Here is a 21679-nt window from a genome sequence, read left to right as displayed (position 1 = left end):
GTTGAAAAGATTAGCCGAAAATAGTTACTATTGTTTCCTTGACGGTTTTTCCGGATATTTTCAAATTCCAATCGCACCTGAGGACCAAGAGAAAACCACATTCACGTGCCCTTATGGCACTTTTTCTTACAAACGCATTCCATTTGGACTTTGCAACGCCCCTGCAACCTTTCAAAGGTGCATGATGGCGATTTTTCACGACATGATAGAAGAATGCATGGAAGTTTTCATGGATGACTTTTCAGTCTTCGGTGATACTTTTGAAACATGTCTAGTTAATCTTGAACGAATGCTTATTAGATGCGAACAATCAAATCTAGTTCTTAATTGGGAGAAATGCCATTTCATAGTTAGAGAAGGCATCGTTCTTGGTCATAAAATTTCAAAAGAAGGAATTGAAGTGGATAGAGCTAAAGTAGATATAATTTCTAAACTTCCACATCCCACCAATGTTAGAGGAGTTAGGAGTTTTCTAGGGCATGCCGGTTTTTACCGACGTTTCATAAAAGATTTTTCTAAAATTGCGACTCCTATGAATAAACTCCTAGAAAAGGATGCTCCATTCATCTTTTCAGATGAATGCATCAAATCTTTTAATATTCTTAAAGAAAAACTCACTAATGCGCCAATCATGATAACTCCAAATTGGAATCTACTGTTTGAACTCATGTCCGATGCAAGTGATTTTGCAATGGGAGCCGTTTTAGGACAAAGGATTGAAAAACGTTTTCAACCTATTTATTACGCTAGTAAGACGTTACAAGGAGCACAAATGAATTACACAACTACTGAAAACAAAATCCTTGCTATCGTCTTTGCTTTTAATAAATTTCGTTCATATCTCGTTCTAGCTAAAACGGTGGTATATACCGACCATTCTGCTCTTAGATACCTATTTTCGAAACAAAATGCCAAACCACGATTAATCCGTTGGATCTTACTCTTACAAGATTTCGATATTGAAATCTGAGATAAAAAGGGAGCGGAAAATCTCGCAGCTCATCATCTTTCTCGTCTTGAAAATCCTGAATTATAAGTTCTAAATGAATCGGCCATACAAGATAACTTTCCTGATGAATATCTATTGAAGATAGATTATAGTGAAATTCCATGGTTTGCAGACTATGCAAACTAATTAGTATGTGGATTCCTTGAAAAAGGGTTATCGAACCAATAATGAAATAAATTCTTTAGTGATATAAAACACTATTTCTGGAAAGATCCACATTTGTTTAAAAGTTGTCCCGATGGAATAATACGCTGATGTGTATTCGGAGATGAAACTAGTCAAATCTTAAACCATTGTCACACAGGACCAACAGGAGGACATTATGGGCCTCAACTTACAGCAAGAAAAGTCTACGATGCTGGATTCTATTGGCCTACAATTTTCAAAGACGCGCACCTTCTTTGCAAATCCTGTGATGCTTGTCAAAGGGCTGGAAAAATAAGTTAACGTGATGAAATGCCACAAAATGTCATTCAAGTATGTGAAATATTTGACATTTGGGGTATTGACTTTATGGGTCCATTTCCAAAATCTCATAATAATCTGTACATTCTCGTTGCCATTGATTATGTATCTAAATGGGTGGAAGCACAAGCTCTCCCAACTGACGATGCACGAGTTGTAGTTAACTTTTTAAAACGTCTTTTTGCAAGGTTCGGAACACCGAAAGCTTTAATAAGTGATCGGGGTACTCATTTTTGTAATAATCAACTTGAGAAAGTTCTCAAAAGATATGGAGTAACTCATTAAATCTCAACCGCTTATCATCCACCAACAAGTGGACAAGTTGAAAATACCAACCGAGCTTTAAAACATATTCTAGAGAAAACCGTAGGATCAAATCCGAAGGAATGGTCCATTAAATTGGAGGATGCACTCTGGATTTTTAGAACAGCCTACAAAACTCCAATTGGAACCACACCTTTTAAACTCGTTTACGGAAAAGCATGTCATCTTCCAGTAGAAATTGAACACAAAGTATTTTGGACTTTGAAGACATGTAATCTTGATTTACATGAAGCCGGACGTCTACAGTTAAGTCAAATAAATGAATTAGAAGAATTAAGACATGAAGCATATGAAAATTCCTTAATCTATAAGGAAAGAATGAAGAAATGGCATGATAAAAGAATCAGAAGTTCAAAAGAATTTAAAGAAGGTGACAGAGTTCTTCTTTTCAATTCACGATTCAAGCTATTTCTCGAAAAATTGAAATCAAGATGGTGTGGACCATTCATAGTCAAAAGAGTTTTCCTATATGGAACAGTAGAATTAATAAATTCGAATGGAATTGAATATAAGGTTAATGGTCACGGAGTTAAACATTACATACATGATCTAATGGAAGTTGAAGATGAAGTTAATCACAATTTCGACACCACAGCTAACTAAGTGTGGGGAGAATCAAGTCTTTTAAGGATAATATTTATTTATGTTAGAGTTAGATATTCTGTTTTCGTGTAGTTTCCGAGAATGGAATCCGAATGGTCTTTCCCTAGCAGACCCTAAAGAACTAGTCTTCTCCCTCCATTCTGAATTTTTATTTTCTTAGGTTTTACGAGATGAAGAATTCCTTTGATCTGAACCATGGTCTAATGCTACACGCTTTTATTACTAAATGTAATAATGACACACTCCCGAGTGACCTGGTGTCTGTAATAAGAGGCAAAATGGACGGAGTAAGAAAAGAACTCAGAAAAGATCATCATAAAATACATTTTGGTAAAGGAAAATCAAAATCCGCAACAAAAAGAAGAGCACGACACCTTGAAAGATGTTATAAATACGGAAAATGGTCACACAAAGTTAAATGTTCAAACAATCAAACATATTCAAATACCGAATTTGTTACTCTATGCAGAGAAGGACCGTTTATATGTTTAGAAGAAAAGATATTGAAGAATCGAGGTTACGCTTACGTAGCTATTGAAAACCAAATCACACGAGTCTCTTATGAGTCGGATAAAGCAGGTCTCTGAGAATTCTATCTCACAGGTAAAGTATGTACAGTTTTTATTTTTATTTTTGTTGTTTTTAACCTTTTGATAATAAACGCTAAATCATTCGCTATAAAGTATTAAATTGGTATTCAATAAAATTAGGTATGCGTAACCGAAATTATTGATATCATACAAAAATTTATTACATCACTGCGAAATTTACCGTTTATTCTTAAGGTATAAATATCTTTAATCAATCAACCCAAAAATATTTCAAAAATTCGTCAGGAGTAAAACTAGGTTATGGAACCGAAATTACTTTACCGAAAAGAGAGGCGTATATTTTTGATAATATTTGGTTGATTAAAGTGGGATAAAAAGACCAAAAAGATTTTTAATTTTAATTTTTACCTTGTTTTTAAAATTAATATATAAATATTAAATTAATATTGTAAAGTTTTTAAAATCAATATATTTAAGTTTGTAAATATTTGAAAAATTAATATTTTTAATATAAGTTTGTATGTAAAAAAATATTAATAATATGAATTTTTAATTTTATGCATTTTAAATATAAGTTTGGTGTGAATTTAAAAACAAAATTTACTTTATTTCATTAAGTTAAAAATTTGATATTTAAAATTCGTCATGAGTTGAAGACTAGGTCGTTGAACCGAAATTGCTTTACCCGAGGGCGGGACGAGAAATTTTATTATCATTATTTTTAATCTTATTGAATTAAAGTATGCCAAAAACATTTAAAAAAACTCAAAAATCTTTGCTTTTAAAACAACGCTTAAAAAGTGACAAATTTTAAAATTTTGTCGAGAGACGGACTAGGACAACGATCCGAAACGCCCTCATCCTAAAAAGAAACAAAATTTTTAAATTTTAATTAATTATTTGTTTTAAAAGTATAAGGTTTTTAAAAAAAAATAAAAAAAATAAAAAAAATAAAAAAAAGAAGAAATCAGGACCCCATGCGATCGCATGGGGTTTCCTCTTAAAATCCATACGGTCGCATGGCCAAGAAAAACTGGTCAGGAACAAAAGACAGCGAGCCTTCTGCTTCTGTCTCACTCCACACACAACACACGAACACATACACATATACACTCTTCAAATCACCATTTTTCACCCAAATTTCACCAAATTTCTCACAATAATATGCTCTAATCATGCATAGGTTTAGATTTTTAAGCAGGAAGGTAAAGATTTCACCCCTAAACTGTAGTGACCCGAACTTTTCCATGTTTATATATATATTAAATGAAATTGTTATTTACATGATTAAGTGTTTTCAACATGTTAAGCAATCAAACTTGTTAAGACTTGATTAATTGAAATAGGTTTCATATAGACAATTGACCACCCATGTTGACCGGTGATTCACGAACGTTAAAACTTGTAAAAACTATACGATGACATATATATGGTTATATATATAGTTAACATGATTTTATTATAAATATGTATCTCATTAGGTATTTTAACAATGAGTTATATACATAAAAATGAGACTATTAATTTAAGAAACTCGAAAACGATATATATAACGATTATCGTTATAACAACGTCTTACTAGGTACATATGAATCATATTAAGATATTGATACACTTGGTTAATTATGTTAAATGATAAGTAAATATATTATTAAGTGTATTAACAATGAAATACATATGTAAAAATAAGACTACTAACTTAATGATTTCGAAAACGAGACATATATGTAACGATTATCGTTGTAACGACATTTAACTGTATATATATCATACTAAGATATATTATATATCATAATATCATGATAATATAACAATTTAACATCTCATTTGTTATAATAAACAATGGGTTAACAACATTCAACAAGATCGTTAACCTAAAGGTTTCAAAACAACATTTACATGTAACGACTAACGATGACTTAACGACTCAGTTAAAATGTATATACATGTATTGTTTTAATATGTATTCATACACTTTTGAAAGACTTTAAGACACTTATCAAAATACTTCTACTTAACAAAAATGCTTACAATTACATCCTCGTTCAGTTTCATCAACAATTCTACTCGTATGCACCCGTATTCGTACTCGTACAATACACAGCTTTTAGATGTATGTACTATTGGTATATACACTCCAATGATCAGCTCTTAGCAGCCTATGTGAGTCACCTAACACATGTGAGAACCATCATTTGGCAACTAGCATGAAATATCTCATAAAATTACAAAAATATGAGTAATCATTCATGACTTATTTACATGAAAACAAAATTACATATCCTTTATATCTAATCCATACACCAACGACCAAAAATACCTACAAACACTTTCATTCTTCAATTTTCTTCATCTAATTGATCTCTCTCAAGTTCTATCTTCAAGTTCTAAGTGTTCTTCATAAATTCCAAAAGTTCTAGTTTCATAAAATCAAGAATACTTCCAAGATTGCAAGTTTACTTCCAAGTTTTAATCATCCAAGATCAAGAAACCTTTGTTACTTACAGTAGGTTATCTTTCTAATACAAGGTAATAATCATATTCAAACTTTAATTCAATTTCTATAACTATAACAATCTTATTTCGAGTGGAAATCTTACTTGAAATTGTTTTCGTGTCATGATTCTGCTTCAAGAACTTTCAAGCCATCCAAGGATCCTTTGAAGCTAGATCTATTTTTCTCATTTCCAGTAGGTTTATCCAAGGAACTTGAGATAGCAATGATGTTCATAACATCATTCGATTCATACATATAAAACTATCTTATTCGAAGGTTTAAACTTGTAATCACTAGAACATAGTTTAGTTAATTCTAAACTTGTTCGCAAATAAAAGTTAATACTTCTAACTTGACTTTTAAAATCAACTAAACACATGTTCTATATCTATATGATATGCTAACTTAATGATTTAAAACCTGGAAACACAAAAAACACCGTAAAACCGGATTTACGCCGTCGTACTAACACCGCGGGCTGTTTTGGGTTGGTTAATTAAAAACTATGATAAACTTTGATTTAAAAGTTGTTATTCTGGGAAAATGATTTTTATTATGAACATGAAACTATATCCAAAAATTATGGTTAAACTCAAAGTGGAAGTATGTTTTCTAAAATGGTCATCTAGACGACGTTCTTTCGACTGAAATGACTACCTTTACAAAAACGACTTGTAACTTATTTTTCTGACTATAAACCTATACTTTTTCTGTTTAGATTCATAAAATAGATTCAATATGAAACCATAGCAATTTGATTCACTCAAAACGGATTTAAAATGAAGAAGTTATGGGTAAAACAAGATTGGATAATTTTTCTCATTTTAGCTACGTGAAAATTGGCAACAAATCTATTCCAACCATAACTTAATCAACTTGTATTGTATATTACGTAATCTTGAGATACCATAGACACGTATACAATGTTTCGACCTATCATGTCGACACATCTATATATATTTCGGAACAACCATAGACACTCTATATGTGAATGTTGGAGTTAGCTATACAGGGTTGAGGTTGATTCCAAAATATATATAGTTTGAGTTGTGATCAATACTGAGATACGTATACACTGGGTCGTGGATTGATTCAAGATAATATTTATCGATTTATTTCTGTACATCTAACTATGTACAACTAGTTGTAGGTTACTAACGAGGACAGCTGACTTAATAAACTTAAAACATCAAAATATATTAAAAGTGTTGTAAATATATTTTGAACATACTTTGATATATATGTATATATTGTTATAGGTTCGTGAATCAACCAGTGGCCAAGTCTTACTTCCCGACGAAGTAAAAAATCTGTGAAAGTGAGTTATAGTCCCACTTTTAAAATCTAATATTTTTGGGATGAGAATACATGCAGGTTTTATAAATGATTTACAAAATAGGCACAAGTACGTGAAACTACATTCTATGGTCGAATTATCGAAATCGAATATGCCCCTTTTTAATAAGTCTGGTAATCTAAGAATTAGGGAACAGACACCCTAATTGACGCGAATCCTAAAGATAGATCTATTGGGCCTAACAAACCCCATCCAAAGTACCGGATACTTTAGTACTTCGAAATTTATATCATATCCGAAGGGTGTCCCGGAATGATGGGGATATTCTTATATATGCATCTTGTTAATGTCGGTTACCAGGTGTTCACCATATGAATGATTTTTATCTCTATTTATGGGATGTGTATTGAAATATGAAATCTTGTGGTCTATTGTTACGATTTGATATATATAGGTTAAACCTATAACTCACCAACATTTTTGTTGACGTTTAAAGCATGTTTATTCTCAGGTAAATACTAAGAGCTTCTGCTGTTGCATACTAAAATAAGGACAATATTTGGAGTCCATGTTTGTATGATATTGTGTAAAAACTGAATTCAAGAAACTGATTTCGGTGTAACATATTTGTATTGTAAACCATTATGTAATGGTCGTGTGTAAACAGGATATTTTAGATTATCATTATTTGATAATCTACGTAAAGCTTTTTAAACCTTTATTTATGAAATAAAGGTTATGGTTTGTTTTAAAAATGAATGCAGTCTTTGAAAAACGTCTCATATAGAGGTCAAAACCTCGCAACAAAATCAATTAATATGGAACGTTTTTAATCAATAAGAACGGGACATTTCATAAACCTCTTTAAATTTGATTTTTAGTGTTCTTGAGCTATAATTTACCTAATTTGATTTTGTTAATTTCTAGTGTAATTAGAGTTAAATTGATGCTATTTAACATGATTTGAAGCTTTAAACTTAAAAAATTTTAGAAATCTAGGGTTTGTGTTCTTGAGCAATTTGGGGCTTTTTGATATAAACAGGTTATGGCCGATTTTTTCATGAATTATTGCTTAATTAAGTAGTGTAACATGTTTAGGTAGCTAAATGATCCAAACTTTGATCCTAAACATGATTTTTGAGAATTAAAGTGGACTTTTTAAGTCTAAAATTCATGAACTTGATTAATTTGATGTAAATGCCATTTGAAACTTGTTTAATTGCTAGTAATGGTTATTTTAACATGTTATTTGAGTTGAATGCTTATGAACTTCGTAAACATTTTCATATATGCTTATTTGAAAAAGTGTAGAATTGTGAAAATTGTGAAAATGTGTATAAGTTTAATTTTGATTAAACATGTTATTGTAATTATTTCAAGTTATTATTTTGCTAACACTAATGCATATTTGGATGCACAAATTTTGTATTTAATGTGTTTTGCAGAGATATACCGATACTGATGGTGCATCGTCATCATCTAGGCAACCTGCTCTGGAACCTGAACCAGAAATGCAATATGAACCGGAGCAACAACAGGAACAACAACAACAACCTGATCAACACATACCATACTATGATCCGCAACAAGAATATGTTAATGCCTACGTACAATTTCTGATTCATCCGATAATAGAACACCCAACGATTCATGAAGAACAGTTGCATCCCAATTTGAGATTTGATCGAAGTTGGAGAGATTACCCGACGTACCAAAGTAACAAATTTAAACTGGTAACGAAAAATGTAGAAGTACCGAGGGTAATCGATTGGGAGCCTTTGGAAAGGGTCCAACTAGTTAACTCAGTTAGACATCATCTGATCCAAAGGTATGGCAGCTCTTCTTTTCCCGATTGGGAATGTTTATTCACCATTCGTAGGCCTGTATATAAGGAATGGTGTGTTGAGCTTATGAGTACTATAGCGTTAAATACGGATGTAGTTAGGTTAGATGATAGAAGTTTTCTTAGATTTTTACTTGGCCGTAGGATGTACAGGATGTCCATACTGGACATGGCTAGGGCTTTACAGATTTACACTCCTGGTGAATCACTACTACCTGATTGTACAAATTTTATTTATCATGGTGAAAGGGTAGATAGGAATTTTGATGCAGACGCCGTCTGGAGGCGTATGTCAAATTATAATGTTTTTACGCTGGGAGGAAGACACTCCTATTTAGATATTAACAAAGCAGAGCTACGTATTATACATAGATTTTTAGCTAATTCGATTACACAAAGAGGTAAGAACAAGGAGAAGATGACCTTACACGATTTATTTTACCTTAAGTGTATTCGAAACACTAGAAGCTTTGTTAATATCCCCTACTGTATATGATTTTTATCTTTTTATTATTTTTATTTAATTATGTTTAAACATATAATATTGTGATACTTTAATGTAAGTTTTAAATTTTTTTTATTATGTTGTACTAATATTTCATATTTGATTTAAAAGTGGGATGTTAAGTCCCATTTCAAATTACCATGCATGTTATTATTTGTATGAATGTATATTGTCAATTGTACACAACAGGGTAAAACAGCGCATTTTCAAAGACTGGCATTAAGTTCAGCAAAAGCTACTAATTTTGATGACAAAACGAAAAACAAATGTGATGTAACAACAAGACGGAATGAACAAATGATGTGCACCATTTATCATTCAACAAACAAACACCAATATGTTTGGAAACTTTGCTAAAATTTAATCATTCTTCTACGCTAATCATCCTCAATAATTTAAATTGTTACTGATTTCTTGCAAATGAGGGCATTGCAAGATCTTAAGTGTGAGAAGAGGTTAAATTCTTTCGGATTTTTAAAATTTTAATTTATACACTTGGTTACCATTAAAAATACTAGTAACGCAGTAGTTGTATTAGAATCTAGTGCTCTCTGATAATAAAGAACAGCCCTAGTCTTATATACTGACTACCCAATTCTAGTAAAATTTTTCAAAATTTTCAAATAAATGAACTCAAAATCATGTTTATACATATTTATGAACGATAAAACTAGGTGTTAACACCAAAATTATTGTTACCTCAGAAAGGACATAAATTGAGAAACAACCTAAAATGTTAAAATTCATTTAAAATGGAATAGAGGAAAATAAAAAGGCAAAGAAAGGAAAATAATAGCCAAGTGTGGGAAAAATTTATAAAATTATTTAGAACATATATCACATATTTTTGTACAAATAATTGAAGATACTTTTGTTTTGGACAATTTTATCATTTTTACCCAATTTCTTATAATATATTTGAAAGAAAGATAGATCTACACGATGAATCAATTCCATCATTAAAAAGAAGTAAAGTCTTCCGAAAAAGACACACGCTTCTTGCTTTAGGTCAGGAAGTTGTCATCCAGACCAGTTGTAGAGTCTACGAAAAACCTTGAAAAGTTTTCTCGAAAATCAGCTGGAAATCCACGAACCTCAGCATCAAACAGGGTCGCCAAGTGATTAGACTTATCCTAATCATGAGAGGATCTGTCTCGTACAATGGGGGGCACCGTGCAAATTAGCTTATAAGACTAATGAATCAGATCCCCAGAAAGGATAATCTCCTTAAAGATCAAAACTCAGCTTTTAAGACTGATATTACTCAATCCTTGAGATTGACCTTAAAGATTGAGAATTACAAACTCATGGAATTCGATGATATCTAAACTCGAGCTTGAACAAGAAAATATTTTGATCAAATTACAAATCGATTTGTTTTCTGAAAACCCATTTTCAATGCGTTCATTACCATTGAACGTAAAATCCTAGGAATTCACCTGGAATTCATTAGGTCACCTGAACCAAATCAGGTGTCAACTGTAAGAACGGTGGTTGCATAGCATGGTCAAAGACAGGACTTTGTGCCAGACCGAAAAATTATAGGGTGATCTTTACTATTGCTCCTACAAAGGATAGTAATTGCATCCGACACGTTATAGACCATAATCAAAAGCATGTCACGGGACATTGCCTTAACAGTTGCTTGTTCAACGCTTTCCTTTACAACTGGACGGTAGTTTACTGAAAGATAATATACGGAGCAAGTATACTGGACGTGTTGCTTTCCCAATACAAGGTTAGCAAGTGGGTGACACAAAACTGCAAGTTTTGAGCTAAAATTTTCAAATCTGAAACCCACAAAAACAATTTGCAAACACCGGTGAAGAGTTATTCCGGAAAACTTGTCTATGTTAAAATCTAGATTGAATTTTCAAAAGATCAAATGTTTTCATAAAGATCTAATTTCCTAAAGGATCTAAATTTTCATAGTCATGTGGGAATGTAAACCACAACGTTATTATCATTGTTCATACAGCCGTATAGAAATCACTGATGTACAAAGTGTGAAGAATAAAGAAGTGATTCTAGTATTTTTATTTCAAGACTATATTGCTTGAGGACAAGCAATGCTCAAGTGTGGGAATATTTGATAATACTAAAAACGAACATGTATTCATAGCATTATCCCTCAAGAAAGACAAGCTTTTAGTTGCAATTATTCTATTTACAAGTGATATTCGTTTAAATAATAAAAGGTGAAGACAAAAGACAGATTCGACGAATTGAAGACGCAAACGACCAAAAAGCTCAAAAGTACAAAGTACAATCAAAGAGGTTCAATTTATTGATGGGAAACGTCTAAAAATTACAAGAATACGAGCCGCGAAATGCAAAGTACAAGATATTAAATAGTACGAAAGGACGTTCGAAAATCTGGAACCGGGACCAGAGTCAACTCTCAACGCTCGATGCAACGGACTAAAAATTACAAGTCAACTATGCACATAAATATAATATAATATATAATTAATTCTTAAAATTATATATATATATATATATATATATATATATATATATATATATATATATTATATATTATATATTAAAACCGTCAGCAAACTAGGAGACAAATGATTGTGAGCTGGATCCTTTCTCCATGCGATCGCATGGCCTGGAGGCCTAATTCCCATGCGATCGCAGGGCCTACTTTTTCTGGCCACATTCCTATAAAAGGCAGTCTGGTGCTCGAGCTCAACACATCTTTTTCTATCCTCTCTATCTCTCAAGATATATATATATATATATATATATATATATATATATATATATATATATATATATATATATATATATATATATATATATATATATATATATATAATTTATAATTTTAATTTTAATTTTAATTTAAGAATAATAAGGGTATGTTAGCGAATGTTGTAAGTGTGTAAGTCGAAATTCTGTCCGTGTAACGCTACGCTATTATTAATCATTGTAAGTTATGTTCAAACTTTTTAAATTAATGTCTTGATAATGCTAAAAACGAACATATATTTCATAGCATTATTCCTCAAGAAAGACAAGCTTTTAGTTGCAATTGCTCTATTTACAAGTGATATTCGTTTAAATAATAAAAGGTGAAGACAAAAGACAGATTCGACGAATTGAAGACGCAAACGACCAAAAAGCTCAAAAGTACAAAATACAATCAAAGAGGTTCCAATTATTGATAAGAAACGTCTCGAAATTACAAGAGTACAAGATTCAAAACGCAAAGTACAAGATATTAAATTATACGGAAGGACGTTCGAAAATTCGGAACCGGGACCTGAGTCAACTCTCATCGCTCGATGCAACGGACTAAAAATTACAAGTCAACTATGCACATAAATATAATATAATATTTAAATAATTCTTATAATTATTTAAATATTATAGTATATTAAAAATTCGTCGGCAAAGAAAGACTCCAAAGTTGGTGAGCTGGAAAATCAAACTCCGCGACTCGCGGAGTTTGAAGGCAAAAATTGCCGCGAGTCACGGAGCCCCAAATTCTTAAACCGCCTATAAAAGCAAATGCAGTTTGATCGCAAAAATATATAATTCAATCTCTCTCTATCTATCTATACGTAATATTTATATTTATAATTTATATTTTAATTTTAATTTTAATTTTAATCCTAATAATAAGGGTATGTTAGTGAATGTTGTAAGGGTGTAAGTCGAAATTCTGTCCGTGTAATGCTACGCTATTTTTAATCATTCTAAGTTATGTTCAACCTTTTTAATTTAATGTCTCGTAGCTAAGTTATTATTATGCTTATTTAAAACGAAGTAATCATGATGTTGGGCTAATTACTAAAATTGGGTAATTGGGCTTTGTACCATAATTGGGGTTTGGACAAAAGAACGACACTTGTAGAAATTAGACTATGGGCTATTAATGGGCTTTATATTTGTTTAACTAAATGATAGTTTGTTAATTTTAATATAAAGATTTACAATTAGACGTACCTATAAATAACCACATACACTCGATCGGACACGATGGGCGGGATATTTATATGTACGAATAATCGTTCATTTAACCGGATACGGGAATGGATTAATAGTCTATGGAATAATTAAAATATGGGTGAAATTATGTACAAGGACACTTGGCATAATTGATAACAAAGTATTAAAACCTTGGGTTACACGCAGTCGATAACCTGGTGTAATTATTAAACAAAGTATTAAAACCTTGTTACAGTTTAAGTCCCCAATTAGTTGGAATATTTGACTTCGGGTATAAAGATAATTTGACGAGGATACTCGCACTTTATATTTATGACTGATGGACTGTTATGGACAAAAACCAGACGGACATATTAAATAATCCAGGACAAAGGACAATTAACCCATGGGCATAAAACTAAAATCAACACGTCAAAAATCATGATTACGGAAGTTTAAATAAGCATAATTCTTTTATTTCATATTTAATTTCCTTTATTTTATATTTAATTGCACTTCTAATTATCGCATTTTTATTGTTATTGTATTTAATTGCACTTTTAATTATCGTACTTTTTAATTATCGCAAGTTTATTTTATCGCACTTTTATTATTCGCAATTTCATTATCGTTATTTACTTTACGCTTTAAATTAAGTCTTGTATTTATTTATTATTTTACATTTGGTTTTAACTGCGACTAAAGTTTTAAAATCGACAAACCGATCATTAAACGGTAAAAACCCCCCTTTATAATAATAATATTACTTATATATATATTTGTATTTTTATAAAATTAAACTAATATAGCGTTAAGCTTTGATTAAAAGATTTTCCCTGTGGAACGAACCGGACTTACTAAAAACTACACTACTGTACGATTAGGTACACTGCCTATAAGTGTTGTAGCAAGGTTTAAGTATATCCATTCTCTAAATAAATAAATATCTTGTGTAAAATTGTATCGTATTTAATAGTATTTCCTTGTAAAATTTAATAGCTATTTTATATACACCTCGCCTAACATCATGTCTCGTAGCTAAGTTATTATTATGCTTATTTAAGCCAAAGTAATCATGATGTTGGGCTAAAATATTAAGACGGGGTAATTGGGCTTTGTACCATAATTGGGGTTTGGACAAAAGAACGACACTTGTGGAAATTAGACTATAGGCTATTAATGGGCTTTATATTTATTTAATTGAATGATAGTTCGTTAATTTAATATAAAGATTTACAATTGGACGTACCTATAAATAACCATATACACTCGATCGGACACGATGGGCGAGATATTTATAAGTACTAATAATCATTCATTTAACCGGACACGGGAATGGATTAATAGTCAATGGACTCATTAAAACAGGGGTGGATTACATGCAAGGACACTTGGTGTAATTGATAATAAAGTATTAAAACCTTATTACAGTTTAAGTCCCCAATTAGTTGGAATATTTGACTTCGGATATAAGGATAATTTGACGATGACACTCGCACTTTATATTTATGACTGATGGACTGTTATGGACAAAAACCAGATGGACATATTGAATAATCCAGGACAAAGGACAATTAACCCATGGTAATAAACTAAAATCAACACATCAAACATCATGATTACGGAAGTTTAAATAAGCATAATTCCTTTATTTCATATTTCATCGTACTTTTATTTACTGTCATTTTATTTATTGCACTTTTAATTATCGTACTTTTTAATTATCGCAATTTTATTTATCATCATTTTATTTATCGCAATTTCATTATCGTTATTTACTTTACATTAAGTTATTTTTATTTTTAATATTTTACATTAGGTTTTAACTGCGACTAAAGTTTTAAAATCGACAAACCGGTCTTTAAATGGTAAAAACCCTCTTTTATAATAATAATACTACTTATATATATTTATATATTTACAAATATAGTTTTAAAAATATAGCGTTAAACTTGGCTAGCTCCCTGTGGAACGAACCGGACTTACTAAAAACTACACTACTGTACGATTAGGTACACTGCCTATAAGTGTTGTAGCAAGGTTTAGGTATATCCACTCTATAAATAAATAAATAACTTGTGTAAAATTGAATCGTATTTAATAGTTTTTCCTAGTAAAAATTAATAGTATTTTGTACCCCTTCGCTTTAACATCATTAATCAATTGTCGTTAGGGGTTTGATCGAGTCGGGTTGATCGAATGCGTTTGACTAACCGACTTGGGTTAATCAATTGTTGTTAGGGTTTTAGCCCATTCGGGTTGACCAAGGGTGTTTGACTAACCGAGTCGGGTTAATCAATTGTTGTTAGGAGTTTGACCGAGTCGGGATGACCAAGTGCGTTTGACTAACCGAGTTGGGTTAATCATTAGATGATAGGTGTTGGCCGAGGTAGGTTGACCAGTGTACTTGACTAACCAGGTCGGGTTAATCATTTGGTGTTGGGGGTTAAACCGAGTAGGGTGTAACCGTGATGTGATTATATGGTTACTTGTGTTTCTCTCCATTAAGTGTTAGCGTAGGAATGATATGCAGTTCAAGAGGCATTTACGTTAACCACGTCGTGTACGTTTAGAGTCACGGGAGTTGACCAGCTTCGAAGTGTGTTGATAACCGTGCTCATGATTGCGACGGTGTGTGGGAGGGTGTAAGACTTGGTGTTTCCAAGCGTCTCCTTAGTGATGAGTTGAAGGGTAAATAGGCTAGTTGTGCGGCCTAGGTGGATAAGGACTAGCGGGTGTCGCTAGAAAGTTGTGGGCGTTGAGCCGTAAGGTTCGTTGGATTTATGTGACTTCGAGTAGTCAGGTGACGTGTGACACCGAGGGTAGACCCTATAAGGGTCGAGCTCTTGAGACTCGATGGTAGTAATGGGAGTTGCATAACACTGCGTCAGGTGCCTCCGTATACATGCTAGTGGAATGTTTCACTCCGGTGGTTTGATTACCTCGTACTTGGGTACCGATGTGAAACTCGAAGGTACGATAATGGTTTATTGTGATTATTAGCGGGCGTTAACATTTGACCGATTTGAAACGTTGAGGTTCGAGTACCTTGTTGTAAATCTGCGAAGAATTGTTGAGTATGACCAACGTCGAGACCGGTCATGTGTTCTGTGGAATGTCGAAATTCCGCGAGATGTTATCATCTTGGCAGTGATAGTGTGGGGTCAAAACCCTATGTGGGGGAGTATGTACCTGGAGCATACGGTGTTGCCTCGGTTTGGTAGGCGTGTTCGACCAGTTTCCTGGAAGTCATCCTGTTTGGTGAGCGAACTCGGGACGTAGAGTGTTAATTTTGACTGTCTCGTATAGAGATATGTTAGTGTAGAGCGCTTTCGAGAGCGAGTTCTATAGAGTATAGAGGACTTGTACATGCGAAAGGTGACCAGATCATCCTTGATAGACGGTCAAAGTAAAGGTTCACTTGGAAAGATGGACGAGTGGTGAACTAAAAAAAAGATAGATTGTGTGTCGATTGGAGTTACCGAAGAGCGTATGGGGAATTCCATCACCTTGTGTGTGGTGCGGATGACCCAGATAGATTTTCGGTTGGCGATGATACTCTAAATCTTAAGTTAGAGTGTGCCACAGAATCGTGAAGGAAATTATTGTGTGGTTTAAACATTGCGTATTAAAGAAGTGAGACCGATATGATGCAATGGCGGCATCGAAAGGTCTCGAGTTATGTGAGAACTTGAAGAGTCAAGGAAGGTGTACTTTCTTGACTGTTATGAGGGCTTAGATTGCGAGGACGTGATCTAGTTTAAGTGGAGGAGAGTTGTAACACCCTGAATTCAAACGTACATGTGCAGGCATTTAAAAAAGATGTCGGAGTCGTAAAACATGTTTAATGTAAAAACATATTTCGTACGACATTTCTAACAATGTATGATGGTTGGTTTACCTCAATTATGATTGGGTGTATCATTGATGGCGTATGAATATTTAATTTTATACATCACATTCAGTTTCAGAGTGCCACGCCGTGACAAGAAAGTGGCACGCCGTGTCAAAGTAAAATTCAGCAAACCAGTTTCAGAGTGGCACGCCGTGCCAAGATAGTGGCATGTCGTGCCAAGGCAAAAATAAGCAAATTTAGAACCCAAGTGGCACGCTGTGCCAGTTACGTGGCACTCCGTGTAAAGACCTGATTCAGCATTTTTTTTAAAGGTGTTTAATGAGGGGTAGCTTCGTCCTTTCACATGTGGACATATTTTTGGCCACCAAAACTGATCCAAACCTTATCCGAACTTCATTTCTTCCATTTTCTTCTCATCCAAACACATGAAACCCTAGAGTGAGAAACAAAAGGTTTTAGAGAGAGATTAGGGGTTTTGGGGAAGAATAAGAGTGATTCGGTCAAGAGTGAAAGAGTTAAAGTTGTTCTCCTCGTTCACGGAAACATTGTGGTAGTGTTGGTAAGTTCTAACTCCAAATTTCATTGTTTATGTTTGTTGTTCAATTTAGGGTTTTGAACTTGCATGTTCTTAAGAAAACCCATTTAGCTCTTTATTGGAAGTTTGGAGCTAGTAATTGGTGTTGTTGACCCTTGTTGGTGGCTTTTGGGTTGGTTGATGATTTAACCATGGTTAAGACTTGTAATTAGGTTTAATCACTAGGTTTAGTGATTTTGGATGTGTTGAAACCTATTTGGGTGTATTTGGAAGACTAATTTTGATATGGGTCAAAATTAGAGTTTATGAGTCAAATTGGGGAAGACAAGTATTAATACTTGTGTTTTGGTTAAATTGGCTTTATAGGACCATTTTCACTTGTGTTAAGTGATTATTGGTTAGTTTGGGCTTTGGTTGTGCTTGGAGGTGCAATTGGGTTAAATTTGCACTAAGTGTCAATTTGGGTTGGTTTATAAATCCACCATAATTGTGTTGTTGTATGTGATAAATGGAATAGGTACATTCCATTGACAAGTTAAAGAGTATACGGTTGCATTCATCAAGACCTAAGGTGAGTGGAATATTTATACATGTATGTATGTAGTTTATTTACTCGTACGCGATGTGGGTCTTCGGTGCCACATCGTTAGTATTGGTGTTATGTCACAAGCCGGTGACTTATTGATAGTATGCATGATGAGAACTATGAGTTAGTAGTGTCTTGGTGGGTGATTCACAAGTCGATGACACCCTATGGTGATTCACAAGTCGGTGACACCTCATGGAGGTTCACAAGTCGGTGACTTCATATGTCTTGGTGTGTAATTCACAAGTCGGTGACACCCTATGGTAATTCACAAGTCGGTGACACCTCATGGTGGTTCTCAAGTCGGTGACCTCGTATGTGTTGGAAGGTGACTCACAAGTCAGTGACACCCTATGGTGATTCACAAGTCGGTGACACCTCTTGGTGGTTCACAAGTCGGTGACCCCTTATGTCGTGGTAGGTGATTCACAAGTCGGTGACACCTTATGATGATTCACAAGTCGGTGACATCATTGCGAGTTGGACTCGGCGATATTGGTCAACTACAAGTCGGTAGTACCAAAGTGGGAGAATGGTTAGCATGTTTATGCCTTGTTATGTTTAGTTTATATTCGTAGTGATGTATATACTAATGTTGTTGCTAGTTGTATGTTTGGTGATACTAGCTCGTTTATGCATTGTTTGCATGGTATTTGTAAGTGGATGCGTGTAGGTAAACTATATATTGTTTGCATTGGGGACTAGTGGTTTACGGATTGCTTTAGACTTTGATTAGGATTGGGTAGCGTAGTGTTCCCAATCACCATGCTCGGTTTTGGTTGTAAAGTAAACTAGTCGGGTCATGATCTATCTTTTGGATACGTCAAATGGGTCCCGGGTTGTATTCTCGTTTTGTAAACTTAATTCATGTATTGTATGTTTTAAAGATGTTTAAACTTAATATTGTAATGATGATGTTTTCGGAAACATAAATGGGCTAATGTTGTATATATTGTCATGTTAAAAAGAAAAAATTTTATGGGCCGGAATTACGACGGGTTGGGTCGTTACATTCTTGTTGGCCCCATCAAATCCGTATGAATTAAGTCAAGCAAACCTTGATTTCGGTTTGTTGACTTCTTATATGGAAGTCAGTGTGACTTTCTATATTGACACCCTTGGCATATTACCTTCTCACGAACATTCTTTAATTGAGGAATACTATTAACTAGCTTATGTGAGAATATCTTTTGTAACATTTGATATCCCACATGGCCTAGTCTTGCATGCCAAATAGCTCCGTTGTCGGTTTGACTTGTTTTCTTCACATAAGCCTCACCCACGGATAACAAAAACAAAGAACCTTTCTTTTCTCCCATGAAAAGAACATCACCCACAATCTCCTTAACATTCACAAGGACTTTCACATCCGTTGGACCAAAAAGAACATGCTTTCCGGATTTGGTAATTTGAGGTACCGAAACTAGATACTTGGTCAATTTAGAAACAAGATAAATATCTTCCAAAGTAAATGTATCATTATTAACATCAATAATAACATTACCTTCCTTTTTAACCGGATGAGTTGAGTTGTCGTCCGTGATTACAACTTGATTTTGATTGTGATCTTTAACATCATGAAGGAGAGTTCCATCACCGGATACATGATGAGATCAACCCGAATCGACAATCCATTGATTCTTCTTGAAAACCGTATCAATGGTAAAACATTGCTCCCATTTGACTTCATCATCATCGTTGTTTGAACAAGCCACATTTGCTTTTGTGACTTTAGAACGACAATATCTCTTGATGTGACCAACCTTCCCGCACTTGTAACATGTAGGAGGTTTCTTCTCATAGTTACTTTTGTAACTAGTTTGCTCTTCTTCTTTTTCTTTGCTAGAAGAACCTTTCTTGAAGTTCTTCCCTTTTGAAAATAATACCACATCATTTTCAAATCCTTTAGCCATTTGCTTGGCCAAAGCTTTTTGATTAGAGAGTAAATTCTCCAATTCGTCAACCGAAGGTTGAGTAGTCCACCCCTGAATAGAGGTTATGAATGAGACATACTCCTTCTTCAAACTGCGAATTAGATATCTTCGCAAACGAGCTTCACTAATTCTCTCATATCAATCTTTGATATTTCAGAACAGAGATTTTTGACCCGTAAGAAATATTCGAAAACATTTATACCTTCTTGTCTTAAGATTGCTAACTCGTTTTCCAAGATTTGCAACCTTGCGATATTTTTCTTAGAAAAGAGTTTCTCAAGAGTATCCCATACTTCTTTTGGAGAAGTAATATCATGAACGTGTTCTATGAACTCTTTGCTAATTAAAGTTCTCAATGCAAAGAGAGCCTTTCCACACCTTACCTTCCATTTTCTTTTTGACTCTATTCTCTAGAATTTCTACGGGAATTATGGCATCACCTCCGGTCACAAGTTCCCATAGATCATGACCTTGAAGAAAAGCCTCCATATACATCTTCCAATACTTGTAGTTGTTACCTACAAGTTTCTCCATTCCATTGACCATACCACCATTGTTTCCATTTGTGCCTTCCATTTTTGATAGCAAGATAACTAGTTTGAAAATTTAAGTAAACTTTGAGTATTTGCACACAAGAGTTTAACTTAGAACCAAGCTCTCGATACCATAAAACAACAAGTTATTTTGCTATGAATGAAAGGTTAAGGAAATAATATGAACAAGAATATGAAAAACTAAATGCGTTGGATTGATTTCAAATGGTTACAATAAAATCCTTATATAGAGGATTAAAGCAAAACATAATCATAACACAACAACAACTTGACCCACTAGTAAAGCTAAATGACAACTAGCATACAAGTGAAAACACTAACATGACAACTAGCATACATGTGAACATACCAATATGATAACTAGCACTAATAAAACAAAATAAAAGGCAACTTGATTATGCAAGTATGCCACAAAAGATAATGTCAAGTTGTCCACTAAACACCTTAACCATTAATTTCGTCAATAATGGCCTAAACCCATTTGAATAAGTTGAGCAACTTGAGCAATAAATTTCAAAATCAAGTTAAGCAAGTTGAGCCACTTGAGTTGTGCACTAATATTTTAACATGGTAAGCACTACCAAATAACAACTGTTATTACCTACCCACTAACCTTTTAAAGTTTACATATATATATTATGTATAATTGTGTACAACAACAACAAAATTCAATCCCACATGTGTGGGGTATGGGGAAGGTGAGACGTAGACAATCCTTCCTCTATCCTTGAATAAAGAGAAGTCATTTCTCCACCCCAGGTGAAACACTCCAAGAGTAGAGAAGGTTTTCCCTCTCTCTTTTCGACGGGTAAAGAGATTGCTTCCAATGGACCTCCGGCCAAAAAAATATAATAAAACTAAATAAATAAAATAAAAAATAAATAATATTTTTTAATAATAATAATAAAAAAATGGAAAACACGCCATGAAAATGGTAGAATCAAATTTTCATGGGATTTAGATCATGCCTGAGATTCAATTTAGGTTTTAAGCGGCCGTCAAGTCGCCAACAAATCGGCGCTTGCTGTTGCCTTACTTAATAAAGCCGTAATTATGTATAATTAACCTTATCTACTAATACCCACAAGATTTTGGGTCGTTTAGCCCCATTTGTGAGTATTGCAAACATGTCGTTTTCCCCAAGGAAGGAAAGAGTCAAATGGCTCAACTTTTAGGGGTAT

This window comes from Rutidosis leptorrhynchoides, chromosome 7 (assembly GCF_046630445.1).
Source record: "Rutidosis leptorrhynchoides isolate AG116_Rl617_1_P2 chromosome 7, CSIRO_AGI_Rlap_v1, whole genome shotgun sequence".
Classification (NCBI taxonomy): domain Eukaryota; kingdom Viridiplantae; phylum Streptophyta; class Magnoliopsida; order Asterales; family Asteraceae; genus Rutidosis; species Rutidosis leptorrhynchoides.
This window is presented reverse-complemented; position numbering follows the sequence as displayed.